This window comes from Eurypyga helias, unplaced genomic scaffold (genome assembly GCF_000690775.1).
Source record: "Eurypyga helias isolate BGI_N326 unplaced genomic scaffold, ASM69077v1 scaffold15673, whole genome shotgun sequence".
Lineage (NCBI taxonomy): Eukaryota > Metazoa > Chordata > Aves > Eurypygiformes > Eurypygidae > Eurypyga > Eurypyga helias.
In genome coordinates, this window is record NW_010240702.1 from 63,757 (window position 1) to 81,982 (window position 18,226).

The 18,226-nt window shown below is 38.5% G+C and overlaps 1 protein-coding gene across 1 annotated transcript in view; it reads right to left on the minus strand.

Moving 5' to 3' along the window:
- The window catches only part of MIPOL1 (mirror-image polydactyly 1), a 181,853-nt gene that overhangs the window by 48,226 nt on the left and 115,401 nt on the right, over nucleotides 1-18,226 (minus strand). The gene's annotated exons all lie outside the window — the stretch shown is intronic.

An 18,226-nucleotide genomic window follows, 5' to 3' on the forward strand; every position in this document is an offset into this window, starting at 1 on the left:
CTACTGAGGCACAACTCTGGGTCTGCACATGGTTCCCTGGCTGTGAAGCCTGGGTCCCGTGCTGGGAACCACCAGCTGATGTTACCAGCAGGAGAGCTGCTGGATAACCCACAACTTGAGTGGTGGCAGTTAACGAGGCAGCGGGGGCTGCTGGGACTGGCTCCACCAGCTCGCTCTAGGATCTGGGTCCATTCTCACCCAGGATCTGGTTTGTAGTGGGGTGAGGGAATCTCTGAAACACCACTGTCGTCTCCCACCTGTGAACCCTCCCGGATGTTCCTCCTCCCGTTGTTTATTCACACCCCTCTGCAAAGGGCTTGTGACTCACTGCCATTATGGAAATTGCAGCATGTGGCTTGTAAGGTCAGGAAGGTAGCCAGCCCCGATACGGCCTTACGGTTAAAGAGGAGGTAGGAGAAATAAGTATTCATGTACATTTAATGTGGCTCTATAGTTTAATCAGCATTAATTTTAAAATGTCCAGTTTCAATAGCACTGCAGAACTTTCTTGAGGGCCCAGTTACCACATAAATTATCTTAAAATCAGCAGTTGATTAATTGTTGTAAGAACTAATAAGACCGGGCTTGCACAGCAATTCTTTGACGCGAGCCTGAGCATTGGGCTGCTTTCCAAGGTTTTTAATTCACAGTGTAAGTTATTAATTGTACAAATTGTAGAGCCACAAACCAAGAGGCAGATGTGTGAGAAATGCTGACTGTGGCTTCTGCCAACTCTTCAGGACAGCATTGCGGAAAAGTTTCTTGGTAAATTAAAGACCTGTTACATGAGCTATGAACACATGAAGGGAAATGAAGACAGAGTTCAGCCTCTAGCTCTGCCAAGCTCACTGCATAATCATGAACAACTCTGTCTGTATACCTCAAAATCTCTCTCCTAAAACAGGGCTCCCACTTGCTTCTGTTTCCTGTTTGTCTATCAAGACTGTAAGTCTTCAAGGCAGGTGTTTTACTGTTTACTGTCAACTCCCAGTCATCTATGGGCAATTTATTCTGCTGGTTGATTAATCATGTCCTGGATACATGGCTGACTCCTGGCAAATTTTATTAAACACCACATTGCACAAATGCACCTACACAATCAGTCTCTGCACTGTGCTGCTCAGTGTATCATGTTGCACCCAGGGTTTTGCATTGCACAGGTACAGGACTCGCTGCTGCAATTGCTCCTGTAAGAGACATTCATAAAATTTTAACAGGAAGTTCCCTGGAGAATAAAACCAAACTTTCTTACTATATGGAGAGTTCCTTCGCCTTTAAAAGCAGAAAGTGTTAATGTTTAACCTCTGAGTGATGGTGGTTTAGAGCTTCTGATACTGAAAACAATATACTGGATGCTGGCAAGCCCTAACTCCTGTCAGCAAGAGGTTAAAATCCTCGGCAGGTGAGCCTCTTGCCCAGTGCTCCTTGTTGCCTTGCAAGCAGAACTCTCAGAACACAAGGATGTTAGCCAAACCAAGCTATTTTCTGTAATTATACTGTTCTGTAGGTGAAACAGCATTCTTAAAAACTGGAAAACACGCTTGAATCAAAGTAGGTGGTTTGTTCTAGAGGCCAATAATTAACATCCTTGCCAATTTTCAGTGTACTGTGAAGTGTGATTGAAATGGTAGACTGGAAGGAAATGTTTGCAGCTGACACACCTACTCACGGAGAGATTAACGGCTAGTCTCTTTGGAGAACTATCATAAAAAATACACCTAATGTTCCACTTGCTTTTCAGGACAAAAGTCAGAAGGCACTAGAGTCTGAAGACTCTTATTTATGTCAGGTTTTCACAAAGAAAACTGCACTGAATTGATTTGGTTTGCATTTTACTTACACCAGTAAAACTAATGGCAGAATTGAGTGCTCTGGATTAAAAAAAAAAAACAACAAACAACAAAACCCCCCCAAAAACCCCAAACCACCTGACAAACTACAAAAACTGAGGGGAAGAAAAGTAGGCATTTGCTAACCTCCTCAGTAGCATGTGGTGGGGTTGGTACTAGGGAGCTGCATGAGGCCAACAAAAATTCCAGCATAAGTTTTTGTACACAGCATGCAGCCATGTGACAAAATGACCCATCACTCACAGGCCTGAAGAATGGTAAACACAAATAAATGACTCAAATATCCTCCCAAAAGAGAGATGTCTTCCTTCACTAGAAAAGGGAAAGCAAAACCGTGCCCATCACAGAGTTAAATTGCTAACTAAAATAATGGTGCCTGCAGTACTATAAAACATTTTGAAGACTCCTATAACGTATATTAAAATCCATCCATAGTACAAAAATCCTGCATAAGTTCACCTCTAGTAATAAAACAATAGCTGCTTGGGAACTTTTTAACAAAATATTACTCCTTTGGAAAATGTCAGGCTGTGGAAATCAGAACTCTTCACAGAAAGGGATCCGTTTTGCTTGAATATTTTTAGAAAGTAGGGTAAAGGAGGAGCAAGAAGAATCAAAAATCACACTCAGATTCCTCTGGTGGAGGCTTTCCCTAAAAGGGTGTATTTAGAGGTGAGGTCGGTCATCACTTCAGTATAGGGGCCATCTTTAGTGAAGTTCCTCATTCCTGGAATATGGTTGCTATCTCACAATTTCGTTTTCCCACAATCTCCTACACTTTCATACTTGGTTTAACGTGGATAGATTCTTCCCCCTTCTCTGTCCCCCACCCCACCTTCCTGCAAAAGAGAGGTCTTGTTTCTACACTTCTCCTGTTCTGCATTTTAGCAGTTCCTTGTTGAAAATTTAATTTTTCCAATTAAATCTACAAGCTAATTGCTACATACCAAGCTTAAAATAGCCAGATCTTGACTAAAAAAATCTCCTTACTGATCCTTTTGCTGTTGTGTTTGTTTCAAAGTATTTAAATGATCAATGCTATGTGTTTTATTAAAGCAAGGGCTGGAAAAATACAAGGCTTAAGCAAAGGAAAAGAGAGGGTAAAACTATTTTTTATCTTTTTCTAATTCCTCTAGGGTAAACATGAGCACCCTCAAGAAATCAAAATCGAAAGCGGTAAGAACACAGAGCACCCTATGCTGTCAGGTTCCCTTTGGGTGACAGATGGCTTTTATAATGCTTTTCAACATCCAACAGAAGGAAAAAAAAACATTAAATGAATTTGAGTAACAAAGCTTCATAGCTTTATTGTTTTACTGATATTTTTCTCATGCACTTATACAGAACATATGTATTTCCACTTATATGTATTTACAGAGATAATATATTTTTCTTTCCTTATATATACGCTAAACAACCAACCTTCTCTGTTACCTCTCAGTAAGCAAGTTCTCCATTCTCCCAATCAATTCAAACCCACCTCTCATCAATACTCTGCTACCAGTATGTCCTAACTCCGGTGGAAACATCTCACATTCTTGCATCCCTTTTGCTTACAGTCCCTTTTTGATATCTGTCTGTTCTCCAGCCTGTGGGTACTACCCAGCTACCAGTGGAAACTTTTATTCATCCTAAAATGATGATATCTTATAGTTGGTGACGCTGAATTCCACCCCACTGTTTTTATTTTTTCAGTACTTGAAGCCATTCCAATCTTTCTACAAGATAGTTTGAACTTAGTTTGTATTAATAATATCTCCATTTTGTATTAATAACATCTTCCCAGCCCTGCCTCATCAAGCAATTTCATCGGTACGCTACTGCTCTTCATGCCAAAGGTTTTCAATGACAGCAATACAGAAAACTGTTTCAGCATCAACTGGTGAGAAATTGGAGAGAAATTCCAGTAGTGAAATCCTTGGACCTTAACGTTTCTCCTTTCAAAGCTGTTTGCTGTTACCTTCCTGCTAACTAGTTCCTTATTGCCTCTGACTAATCCCTCATCTCCTTCATGGGTACATGACGTTTTGCAGACAGACATGAGCTCAACGTGCCCATCCTTCCAAACAAGAGATGCTAGGTGAACCCAGTTAACAGCAAGCAGCATTTCCCACATTAAGCTTGTGCCTGCTTGTAAAATAACAACATACACATTCTCCACTGTAATTAATAATTTTCCATATGGCACCACATAAAAGCTTATGTGTCACCTTATATTTAACAAGTTACTCTGTCTAAATAACCAGTTACCATACCAAAGAAGAACTTTTGCATGATCTTACTTGGGTGAAAGTTGTATTTCAATCCACTGTTAATGGATCCATGCTTTAAAAACATTTTCCTTCCAAATTTACTCTGAAACCTCACAATAAAGGCCAACTGGTTTAGAATTCTCAGAGTTATAATTTTTCTCCTTCCAAATATAGATGCTGCCTCTGCTAATTCCCTGCCATATTACACCCTACTCAGCCTCATAGGATTTATTAAAGAACTTTACTATCATTACTGAAACGTCAGGTATGAGCGCTTTCAGAACTGGGGGTGAGATTCATCTATTATCTCCATCTGAGCACAGGAATCTACTGAACAGCTATGATGAACTCCATTTCCATACACTGACTTTTTTTTACCTCTATTGTCATAGTTGACATCACTGTTGCCCAGTGCTTAGGGATCACACACTTTTGGACCTAATCCGGATTATCCTTGATCTCCATGCCATTCTCAGAGCGGTGGCACATTTCCTCTTTCCTTGTTCTCATTTCAGTTGTTACACTATTGTTTGTTTTAATTTCCTTTCCAAGGGCTCATTTAGCTTAACCTCTGGCAATTTTGTCTTTATATCTCCTGTTTTCTAATGCTTAATAAGTATTCTTCTTATTTTATAAATACTTATTCTTATTGAGGTTATAATTAACCCAATTAGAACTGACACCCTTTGCACTCTAAGCATATTTCCCCGGCTTGACTGAGATACCTGTTAACACACAGGTATTCCTTAACTTAGTAATAGTTGCTACCAACAGCTTCCTTTCTACTGATCCAAGATATTCCTATGGATTAGAAGAAGGCTAGATGAAGGTCTGGAGAGTCTTGAACATCGTTACTGCAATTTATGGACTCAATCTTTTACACTTGTTAGAGCTGTATAATGAGGAAGAATGGCAATAAGATGTCTTTCTGCTTCTTTGGAAGTTATGTTATCTGGAGTCTGAAATGGAATCTAGCCACAAATTGGCAACTAAGAATTGCCCCCATTTTTCATGGGGCCTGCTGATATCAGCAGGCTAGCTGGACAGTAAGAGGACAGGTGTCTTCTCAGGGCAGCATGAGAGTGGGAAGGGGAATAAAGGTTTCTTTCATTCTGAATTAGAATGAATAAGCAAGAAAAAAAAAGAAAACCACCTCTGAAAAAATGCTTTAAAACCATTGAAGAAATACTTTTATCTTACATGATTTTTAATGCTTTTACATGTTACACATCATGTCAAGAAGTATGCACTGCATTATAGAGCAGGTCATGTTGTGACACATCATGACATCCAAGTTCTAACCATTCTGTTATTTTTACATTAGCAGCTGCTACTTAGTGCAGATTACAACAGCTCATCTTATTTTCTGTATCAAAGTATCAACATATCAAACTGTTCCACCAACAACAGAAGCAGATGACGCTTTGATCTAGAAAAGAATATAAGCACTTGTCATTAATTAGGGGATCAGAGGTTTTCAGGGTGGAGAAAAAGACTCCAGAGAACATGAGGGGACTGAAAATGCCTAGCACTCTAATAACAAACTAAGTGATCTCCTTGTTTTTCAAACCACAGTGTTAACGTGTCAAACTGTTTCATTACAATACAAACATGGGACAGGTTGACCTAGAAAATTAGAGAAAATGTTTCAACTTGTATTTAAGTATCAGCGGCCCTTGATGATTCTAAAAATGAAAAGTGAAAATTAGAACTATACTATAGTAAAAGTTATAAATTATTGGCACATCATGAAAGATGAATTTAACAGTAATAAATCCAAATTAAAAATGTAAAATTAAAACTTCCTGTTGAATTTTTGAGGTTTGAAATTCAGTTTCAAATATTCACCAAATAACGATTCTGGGAAATAAACTTGAGCTGGAATAGTTTAGAATACTAATTGAAATAATTAGAAATTCATGAGAAGTTGTTTTTCAACACATTGTTTTCTAATAGAGTAAATCAAGCACTGCATTACTGATCCCTGATGGATCTGTGCTGCTGTGGAGGATCAGTATAGCCACAAAAGTACCCTGAAGAACCAGCTGAGGGTTGTGTGTGTGTGAATTTCAGGGTAACACTGGTGGTGGGAACTCTAACAGCCTTTAAGCTACATCTTCCCCCAGTACACTGCTACAACCACACCCGGGTTGACATTCCCTCTGGGCACAAAGGAATGGGATCTCAACAGCAAACATGACCTTTATGAGTTTGCATCAGGATCAAACAATTAACCATAATAAGATTTTACTCTACAATCTAATACTATTGTTGGTCAGAATAAATATCAGTTAATGAAACTTCTTTTTTTTTAATAAAAAGCATTGTTTCACAGGAACAATAATGCTCTGTCAAGATGCACTGGTTTAGATGGAAATATTTCTGAGGAATGTAAAGCAGAGTTTCTGACAGAAGAGACAACTCCTCCCCGGCCATGTGATTAGGTTATTCATTTTGGATGCAGAAACCTGATGCTGAGTCCCAGTCTCTTGCGTTAACTCACTGTGGACGTGGAAGACTCCAATCACCGAGAATACTTCCCTGCTCTAAACTCATGTGAATTACCCATGTTTCTGGTGACTTCAATTGGTCTATGTTCTCTCCTTGCAACTGGCACAAATAAGTTTTTATTAAACTGCTAAGTATGTGAAAAGTAGATCCAGACTGATGATGCATTGTGGGAAAGAAGACTAACTCCACAGCCCAGCCATCAAAATGTTTGAGGGTGCCCAACTTGGATCAGGGAGTTGAAATCAGGGTTTTCATGTATATGATGTGAGTGCATTAATACTGGCATTTTAGCATATATAGGTGCATCTGTTTCAGTTACTTTACTGACAATGTCTTAATGTTCTCTTTTATTGGAATTAAAAATGGTAATCCTGTAATCTCTCTTTTATTCCAAAATGGAATTGTCATTTTCAAGAAGTGTTGTGCTGCAAGTCTACCTAACGCCACTTTCCCCTACTCAGTCTTTATGCTATCCCTAATTTAACATTTTCAGGGGCCTTTTCAGAAGACTTGTAAGAGGTGTCTCTATCTGAGGTCCAGACCCTTGTCTTCATCACAACAACAAATTCCATAGTAAGAATACATAATCATATCATATGGCTATTGCTTGTATGATAATTCATTTCTGAGGGGTCCTGTGGTGACTGGGATGACAGCAACAGGACACAACAAATATTGTTCAGATTGTGCAATCAAGGGGAAAAAAAAAAAATCACCAAACAGCTTTTTACTGCTCTGATAAAGAAAACGAAATGATCCAATAGCATTTTTGCCCAGACTAGGTACATATCTAGTTCATTTTATTACAATAAGAGCAAACTCAGTATCTACTAGTTATCTTAAAGCAATACCAGTTGAACCATTATGCCTGGATGTGGATGTCTCATTTGTGTACTGCATAGTCACATCACACTGGGAAGAGCACTGTATCAGCAGCATTTGACAAGCAGCTTAGTCTTTCACCTAATGATGTGCCCAAACAAGCACATATCAAAGCCAGATTCAGTCCATTATCACATTATGCAAGAAAATGTCTACATGAAATGCTCATGATATTTTTTTTGGTGAGAACTATGCATTTGCTCATCTAACCTTAGATACGATGTTGATACAATGTCGCGGTTCATCATCTGCAGTGTTATTTTGTAATATCCTACACTTCTTCCAAGGAATATACAGTATATATTGAAATTGCAGGAAAAGCTAGCTATTCAAAGGACAATCCAAGGCATGTCATGCGTGTGTGTGACTAATAACTGGAAGCATTTTATTGTGAAGAATGATTCATGGAGTGAAGAAGGTTAATTTGAAGTTTTGCTTGACCTAAAACTGAAATCGACTTCCCAGGGTCACGATTTTATTTATGGTTTCCATTTGTTTGAGTACATAGCTAAAAAAACCCGAGATACCATCATACTTGCTTTGTGCATATGGATAGCTACCTAACAATAACACTAAGCTTATTTCAGGTAAGATATAACCTTAGCACAACAAAAAGACTCCTGAAAGCTTTCAAGGACGACAGCTCCAAAATATACATTCATAGTTGGATGGGGCTTTGCACATAAATAATGTCATGTGCAGAGATGCTGACCTTTAAGTAGGATGGATTTTATTAAGAACACAAGCTGGAGATGCTTTAAAACAGCAAGTAGTTAGGTCTCCATATACAGATAGCTAGATACTTGTCTTACTACTAACCCATGATGCACACTGTGAAAAGAAAAAAGAAAACAACCAAGAGGAATGTGTTTTAATAGAGAAGCAAAAAGCCATTCACAAAAGCTATTTCTGCATAGTAGCTATGGCTTTAGAATCTATGGGAAAATAAGAAAAATATGTTAATTCCTTTACATCTCAGACTAAAGACTGCTTACAGGTGTGGGCATGAAGAAACGGCGCATTACTCCACGTTCTGTGATTCGGGTTTGGCCTTGGTGACAACAGACACACTTTGTTTCTGATCTAAAAATCAGTTGGAAAATTGCAATTTCAAGTAAATAATTGAAATACATGAGCAATACCGAGAAATTTGTCTTTTTTGAAGAGAAAATAAATCACGTTGGTTTGGGCACGGTGTTTACTGTTAATCTGGGGAAGCCTTCTTATGCCCCCCTTCACAGCTGCATAGGTAACTAGACTAGAAAACAGATAAAGCACTTCTAAGGCAGACCAGGTTATCGAATATAAGATTAAAACAAAGAAGAAAAAAATCTTTCTGATCTACTTTAATAACAGGCATGTTTCCCTCAACTTTGAGAGACCTGGCCTTGCAACACTTGATAACAGCCTTTACTGGCAGTCTCCTCAGGGAAAATCAAGAAGGAAATGACCGTGTAGGCTGGAGTGAGCTGAAGATGCCTACCTTGGGTGTCTGAGACCTACTGGCAGATTACTCTGGGAACGCTTCAAATGTCAGCACCCATGATAAACCCATTGTCCGTGCAAATGACTTTGGCCACTTACGATATCATGCCACAAAGAGCAAGTCGTCAGCACAGGATCCAAAAGGTTGTTTTGTAATGTTGCCTCAGAGGCTTTGTGGTAACAAAGACCCTATTCAGTAAAAACGACATTCCCCTCAGCCCCAAAAGTGTCCTATCCAGTTTGGGGCGGAACTGAACTGGCAGAAGAACAGAAGTTCGTCTTACAACCAGACATGTTTTACCTGTGCTGCAGCCAGAACCTGTGTCCTTTCAAGGCTCTCTGTCTGCTACATTTTCAGGCTCCAACAGACCCCAAACTGACCACAGTCATCATCTCTCTGTTACTAAAAAGTGCCAGCCAAAAATCATGTTCTGACCTTGAGATCAAGTGGCATGGCCTGCCTTATGTTACCATGTCAAAACCTCTCTTCTGTCCGCCCCTAAAAGGAAGGGCCGATAGCACCAGACTGTCAAAGGGGAATAGGCCGTGGTACACAGTATCGCTCAAAGGCATTGTCTGGGAGAGCAGGTTAAAACTGTGCCAGGGAGCTTTCTAACAAAAAACCATAGATGATTGCATGTTACTGTGCCCTGATCCTATTTTAGTTCTAGAGCAGGTACAGATAATTGGTCTTGTCATTTAATAAGAGCTTCATCAATTTGACCAGCATTGATAAACCTGACGTACACGTAAGTTTGACTGACAATTTGCTTCTCTCACTCCCACTAGGCCGGTGAGGCACTCTTGACTATTCAACAGGTGTCATCCACAGATTCACTCCAAAGATGCAGGAGTAATTCTTGCTCGGGTAAATGCTTCTAACCTTACTTCACTACTCAACCTCTGTTACAGACTGCCCCTTATAGTAATGACCTTGGATTTGACCTCTGACCAGACACTGATCATGCCCTTCCATTGTCATTTGGACTTGGTTACTCTTTGGCTTCTCTGCTACAACACATGACATGTGATAAGTTAATCACAGTTACCCCTGATTTCAGCGTGCCACCAGTCAAACTGAGACACCCTGAAACATTTCACAAGTCTCTTTTCCGTAAGAAAATATGTACATTGAAATCAGTCATACTTCATGAAAAGGGCAGAAAAAGCACGCAAGGCAGTAACTTGAGCAAAAAAGGAGTTAACGATTTACGCTCCAAAGCTCATAACTGATGCTAAGAGATAATATACTCCAAATTATAACTTTTCATGCAAAGAGAAAGAATGACTGTTATCTCTTGACAGGCAGTGCTCTACAGAAGGCAGCAGTGTCTAATCCCAGTATCAGAATTAAACTACAAATCTTTCATAAAAGCCATGAGTCCATAAAGGATTATAAACATGAATTCTCCCAATGACTTCACTGGGACTGCTTTGGTCCCTAACTCTTCTAGGATTTGGAAGGAAAGGCAGAGAAGAGCTTGAGTTATAGTTTAGTACTTCTACTTGTGCTCTTCACCTCATGGAAAATGAATTACTAGCAGGTATACACAGAAATTCAGAATCAAAGTGCTGAATTCTATATCAACTGTTACACTTTTAAAGAAAAAAAAACCCACTAATGAATAAATGTATCTGTTAGCAGGAAAATTGGGAATAAGAAAGATCCCATGACTATATGCCCCACACTGACATGTCCAGAACTTAACTACCAAGACATTCTCAAACCAACTTAGAATCTGGGAAGCCTCTTAGTACTTCTCAGTACAATGTATCAAGACAATCTGGGCTCTTTCTCCAGCTGGATTAATGTCGTGCCTAGCACTTCTGGGAAAAAGACAAAGCTCCACGAGTGCTCTTGAGGCAGGCTGCAGGCTTCACTACCTTGAGCCACTTGTGCAACTGGGTTGACCCTAAATTTCTGAGATGCTGTGAACAAACTGCCATCATGTCTCCTGTGATGAGAGGATCTTCAACAGCTACTTTGAAACAGTTTCACTCTCAGTCTGTGCAATTCTAGATGGGTAAAAGTGATCAGTCATACTGAATCTGAATAGCTGATGCTGATTTTGACCAGAACAACTCCCTGAACCTTGCTTTCTCCATAATCTTATTGTAACGTTTTCCACCAAAGTAGAACTCAGATTAAGGATTTAAAATTAAAGTAAGAAAAACAAATAGATGTGTTCTCGAGAACATACATTTAAATCTTTATAGGAAAGATATGTCTGATGGAAAAAGTACAGGACACAATTCAATGGATTCCGAATGAATCATCAGGGGACAGATGCCTCCATGGATTGCTACGGATGCTATACTAATGGATGAGATGTGGTGACATAGGTGACTCACCTTCACTTAGAACTCAGAAGTATGTGCTGATACTAAAGATTTTTGGTCCTTTCTGCTAAAAATCTCTTTTCTAAATTTTATATGAGTTAATCGTATTTCCCCCTATTGCATATCTATTCAATTATATTCTATTGGATCTTTGCCTCAGGCAAAAGTGTTCTTTCCAGTTCCTACCTAAGTTTTGGTGCATAGTTCCAGCACATGTCTAAATTTCTGTTGCAACTCACTCAAACTCAATCACATTTCAACTGGAAAAAAAAAAAGGTAGTTGCTGCATATCTGATAATTCTTGCAATCTTCAGAGAAGGTAGAGGAAGGGAAGGGAATGAGTGATAGGTTACCTACAGTCATTTTCTTTAAAATTATAACTTGCAAAATCAAACAAAATAACCCACTGAAAAGATAAACATTTTTGTCAACTATCAAATGTTATTTTCCTGCAATTTTTCACAGTATAATCTAATTCCTCTTTTTTGTGCAAGACAAAAGAAAACATTTCAATCACCAAAAATCCTTGTGCACAAAAATCACACCCTGATAAACCCAGACAGTAAACACTTTTCTACATTACTATCTCACAGTCAGAATTTTAGCCAATGCTTTTGTTTTTATTTGTTCAAATAGTACCTTATACTTTTTCACAGCACCTATTATACATTTCTTCACTTGAACACCTGTTGAACTAAACTTGTCTTGCCAGAATATTCTTAATTATGCAATCTGTATTCTCTTAATGGCAAGCACTTGGATAGAATTTCTTATATACCTTTCAACATACCCAGCAGACAATTAAGAACTCAGTGTACAGAAATATTTGCCAACTGAAATGTTAGCGAGACAAGTTTAATCAAGTGATCTTGACTAACTTTCAGCAAAGAATCTCAATTTTTTCATTATCAGTTTACTGCTTCAAAATACCACTTTAAATGCTATTTCTTAGATATTTTTATTGACCCGGTCATTCACACAATCCACAATACATGCCTGACTTGGATAATAACTTCAGGCAATGGTTCCAATAATACTTAACAGTTTCTTTTCATGGGTAGCATAATGAATGTCAAATTTGTCTCCAGGTTTTAAGAAAATTTCATTTTGCAGGGAAAATCCTGACCCATTGAAGCCAACAGTAGTTCACTGTTGACTTCAATGGGATTAACGTTTCCCTGTATTTGTATACATGCATTCTCTCTATTTAGTGATGAGTATTCCAATTCGATGTGTGCTGTATGCAAGGAGAACACACAGAAAGAGTCTAATTAAGAGAAATGTCTTTGACTTTGTGTTTACTGACTGATACTATAAATGTAGATATTTAGATAAGCATTGTGCAGAAGCGTCTCCAATTCTGTAATGATAAAATGGTGGGACATTTGTGCAGTGCAAGTTGCCACCTGTCATCTACTTTTCAATTTTTAAGCTGACCAATGTATGCAAGTTTCATCAGAGGAAGGAAAAAGCACTGTCTGTGCAACAAATCTTTCAAAGGATCTGAACAGCAGTAATAAAATTCTTCAAATACCCACCACTTTCAGAATGATGACACCTTTTTTTTTTGGGAAGGGGTGCAGGGCTACTAAACTCATACACAAACGGGGAAATCCATTACTTTCTTTTGGAGGCTGCTGGATTGTCAGCCCTGTTGCATAGGCATACTGCTGTGGATTGTAGCTGTTGTATGAAATGCCACAAAATGCTTTTGATCCATTTTATCTTGCAACTTAGCAAAGAAATGTTGCAATAAGAAACACCAACAAAGATCTGAAAAACTTAAGCTCTGGATTACCATATTGTGTTCTCCTGCCATTCAATGTGTCAGACAAAGGCAGTGGTGTTCAAAGTAGAAAAAGAAAAAGAAAAAAGAAAATGGTCACAGAAAGTGCAGAGCACAGAGTAAATAATATTCCTCCACATCCCTACTCTTTCATAGATTTGTTGTTAAAAGAGTTGCAGCAATTAGGCTTTTGTTAATTACCAGCTGTTGAAACAGATGTGTTGACTGTCCTTATTAGCCAACAGCTGGGACAGGAGAACAATTGATGCTCTCTAAAACCAACAGCCAGCTGCTTTGCAGTAATTATCTCCTATTGATAATATAGGTGATAAAGGCAGCAAAAAGGTTATGAGCTTCAATAACCAAGGTACTGTTACTAAATATCACTGGAATTCATCGTTAATTTTAAAAGTGAGTAGAGCAGTAAGGTGCTATGTCCGCTTCCTATCTGCATTGTGTCAAGGTCAAGCAATATGCAAATAATAGGGGAAATACAACCAGGGGAAAAAAAAAAAAACAAACCCCACACTTTTTTTTTTTTTTCCACAAATTACCCTCTTACTATATTTCAAATGTCTTGCTGATCTTTAAGGAATGCTTCCTCTTTCAGGTGACTATGACTAGATGTCATTCATCTTTAACTCAGTTTCCCCATATGCTGTTCCTTGCATTCAATTATACCATAAATGACTTTTTGGAGTGTGCAGATGGTTATTCCTACCTGTTGAGAAATTTTATTATACAAGATGCAGTAAGATATGATAGGCAAATTATTAAAGAGGGGAGCCATCCCTGTAGAGTTTTAGGTCCTAGTCTCAGGCATGCCATCAATTCTTAAGGAAATTCACTTCATTCCTTGGAATTTAGTTTTCTGAGTAAAATGGGAGAACTATGTTTATCTTGATCAATACTTTCTGATTGATGATTTTAACATACTATTTAAATGTAAAGTAATGCTTGCATAATACATTACTGTAACAGGAAAAAACCCATGCTTTTCTAGTATTGATATACATCAAAGGTTATAAAATGAATAGTTCTTTAAGAAGCACAGGGCCAGACTTCCATGAATGGCAGCCACAATCGTAACTGCTAATAACGAAATGGAATATATCAACATAGGTAGTCGGATGGTTTGTATTTACTTTTGCTCCTGCTTTGATTTATATTTTCTCATCTCCATACCCTATTAAAGTGCAGTAAAAGAAAAGCAAAGCAGAGATTTTAAACCATTTCTATTAGCTGCTCAGTTCATCTCAAGCCAACAAAAGACATGTCTAGAAGAATCTACAACCATGTCTATTCACTAATTAGTCTGCACTTAAAGACACTGCCTTACTGAAAACAAGGATTAAGGCTGATTGAATACTCTCCCTTTCATAGACCTCCCTTATGTCTCTGTTGGGTCATCATAAGCAGCTTGTTCTCTGAGCTTTAAGTAGGGGAGCTTGACAATCGGTTCTGGGCTCATCAGTAGGCACTGGGGCAATTAATAGGAGCTACCAATGTTTTAAGGGGTATGTAAAGAAACCAACTAGCAAAAAGTTTTAACAACAGGGATGGGTAAAAAAATTTATCATATTCCACTGGCAGCTATGTTTGAAGAAAAATACACTGCAGGATACATAATTTTTTATGTCAAAATAAACTGAAACAATGTACTTCCCTGTTCCCACTTCAGGTTCAAAAGTAAAAAAACCCGTGTCACTACAGCAAGAAAATTGACACGGGGACACATCCTCACATCTATTAACAGGCATCCACAGCATGCTGTAAAAGCAGAAGAGAACTTGAGCCTGGTTGTCAGCTTTCTAATTTTGGAAGAATGCTACGAAAAGGTGGGAAAAGGGAAGGAAAAGGAGTAGTTTTAAGCAATGGCTTTTAATTTGCTTTTCATTCTTTCCGTATTTCTCTAGCTGCTTCCCTCTACCCTTGCAGTGCTTTCAGGCCGTTACAACTGGGTTTTCCCCTGGAAGGCAAAACTTGGCTCTTTGCCTTTTGTTTGTCATCCATGAAGGGGGGGTGAGGGGTGGGTAGTTGAGGAGAGGGAGAAAGCAGTTCAGTTTTGGTCTCACTCTGCTTTGGTCTACCAAAGTTAACATTTAGTCTGTGCCAACGAGGAGCTAATTTGAGCAGTGGGCAGCACAGGGCTCCTCTGCCTTAGGAAGAGAGCTGTAGAGAGGTTTGTAACCAGTGTGGAAAGATACTAACTAAACTCAGGGTAGAAATCAGGAAATTCTTCAGAGCTGGTGTTCTGCATGGGTTTCCATGGCAGAAACTGCCACAAAGCAAGCAGGAACTTGAAGCCTTGAAGAAGAAAACGACAGTTAACATTGTTTCACGTCAGCCAAGACACAAGCTAGGAAACTTTCAAACCACATCTACCTAGCGAGGGCCTCTGCTGCCTAAATCCTGCAGTTGGGATGACCAGTTCAAACCTGTGAACAGGCCGCAGCTGGAAGCGTATCTCTGCAGAATTAACCACCAGCCCCTGCTCTAAGAGCAGAAAAGCACCCTAGGGTGTGTACTGCGTGGCCACTGGCATGCTGTCAGAGGGCTGAAAGCACCTGGACTTTGGTCTCGTGTCTTGCAACAGTCACAGTGTGGTAACACACAGCTCCGACAGACTCACCATCCAATTACAGCAACACTCCCCAGCCGAAAAACAGACCTACCAAGTTCTGAATTAACACATGTATCAGAGACGTTCTGTCTGCTGAGCCCCTTGTGAACCTCTACTGCACCAGGGCCAGAGCAAATCTGTGAATTCAATACATTTCAATGTCTTAGTATTTACCTTGCTAACAAAACCTAGCATATATAACCTGGAACCACCACACAGTGCATTTCCCTTTGAATTTTGTTTTCAAATAAAATATCTAGAGACAGCACAGGCCAGTTCCCTAAGAATGTAAAGTTGAAGACTGCTGCCCAAAACAAAACTTCTCTGATATCACCTAAAATCTTTGTAAACGTGACAAGCGGTCAAGAAAATTCACCTGGCAACAGCTGCATTGAAACAAAGTTACTGCAGCAACAAGTAACATCATGGTGTTAATAATTGACATGGAAAGAATGAAAAGGTGAGCAAGGGATAAAGAGGACAAAGGAAAGATTCCAGTATAAGCTTCTGCTGGTAAGTAATCAATCAAAATTAAGACTGAAACAGTCGGTATGAATGTTATATTGAAAGCAGAAGTGAGTCTGATATCTTGGACTGCTGAATGCGGCTTGTAAAACTCCTTTTTCCCCAGCCTGATTTGCAAAATTTGACAAACAAATCCCCTGCTGATTTGAATCTACTTTCATTCAATTCCCCCAAGAGACTAAAGCAAATGCAGGAACAGTGGCTTCTCATGTTTGCCGTATGCAGGAAAAGCACTGAACGATTCCTGGTTCTGCAGGTTAAGGCAGGAGGAATTAGCAATGCCATGGTAATGAATGAGTTTCTCGATTTACATAATCCAACAGAAGACCACTCCCCTTGGAGGGAGGAACTGCATCCTAGAGACACTGTTTAGAAGCTGTTTCGGATGACTAAATTATCAACAGCCTCGGGTGAAACAGACTGCTATCTTAATATCCACCACTACTACTGCTAGAGGTCAAAGCAGCAGGAAAACCTCTCAATAATACAAGTTAAAGTTAAATATTAAGAAACCAAGATTTGTTTCCTCAAATCATGCTTTCTGTGTATTCCGTAATATGAATGACTTCTGATTTTTATATTAAAAATCATAAATTATCACTGTTTCATTTATACCAATATTGCTTTGCCCTTTGCCCTGGCAGCTGGTCAGATTTAACCATTTTCTACAAAATACATTCCCTAAATTTAATTCAAGCATCAGAGTTAAAAAACCAAATAACTCATACACTAAATCAAATACTCTAAAAGAGTGTACTCACAAAATTAAGGAATTTGCAAATTCAGCTCCAAAATATACTGATTTCCAGTGAGGTTGGTAGCCAGTCTCAGTTCATGATTAGTGAAGATACACTGAAGCCTGACCATTTCTCAAAGTTGGAAATCCAGCTACACTGCACCTCTTGAGGGGAAAGCATACCCAGCTCTTCAGGATATATTAACAGCGGAACATCTCTGAACAGAGATGCAATCAACAGGCCATGTCTTTTCAAAATACCTAATAAAATCTAGCAAAGAGTTAGCGATAACTTATGAAATGTAAATAATTAAGGAGGAACTGAAACTGTCAAAATTATGCCATAGGAATATTTACAGTTCACTGGATGTAATTACACAGGGCCCAACGCTGCTCGCACTGAAGTCAATAGAAGTTGTCACAGTAAGTTCAGTATGGGCGAGGGATTTCTATCTGGTTCAGTCACCAACACGTTGTCACTGTTGGCAAGAATTAAGGAACTTCTTGTTTTCTACAAAGATTAATTAATTTTTCAGTCTTCAAGAAAATGTGTGACACAAATTTAAAATACAACATATTATAAAACTTAGATTTCTGTTTAATTTACTGCAGTGTGGTATTCTGAAAAAAGTCTGAGAACTTTATCCAGCCTCTAGGTGATATATAAACTTCCTTCAACCAGACTGCAGCTGAATTGCCAGCTTCTTTCAAAATAAACTCTTTTATATAAACCAAAATTTCTGTCTCTCACAGATAAACTGCTAGCTCAGAGGTCGTAATCAGCAATGGTTTTTCAACTGTAGGTAGTCACTCCTTTGACTGAGTTACTAGCTAACCCCTTTGCCTGTCATACTTTCTTCAAAAAAACCTTTATTTTATAGATATATTATTTTTAAGGATTTTTTTTTAACCCCCCTTATGTTTTGGAGAACTATTTTTGGATAATAATTTCTTCCTAGTAGCTACAAATATCATCATTACTGTAATTTAGCATTTGGGTTGAAATATTTGTTGCTACAAACACTGAAGCTAATTGCTGCTATCTACAATAAACTCTATGGCTCAGCAAAAAACCCACAGGAAGTAAATACTGTTTGACAAATTCAAAATATGTTTGACAATAGAAGTATCTTGCTATTTCATTATTATGGTGCTGAACCAAATTATTACTTAAAAAATGTAACTTTCCAAAAGTTTGTAAAAATTTACCATAATTTAAAGTAAACATTGATAATT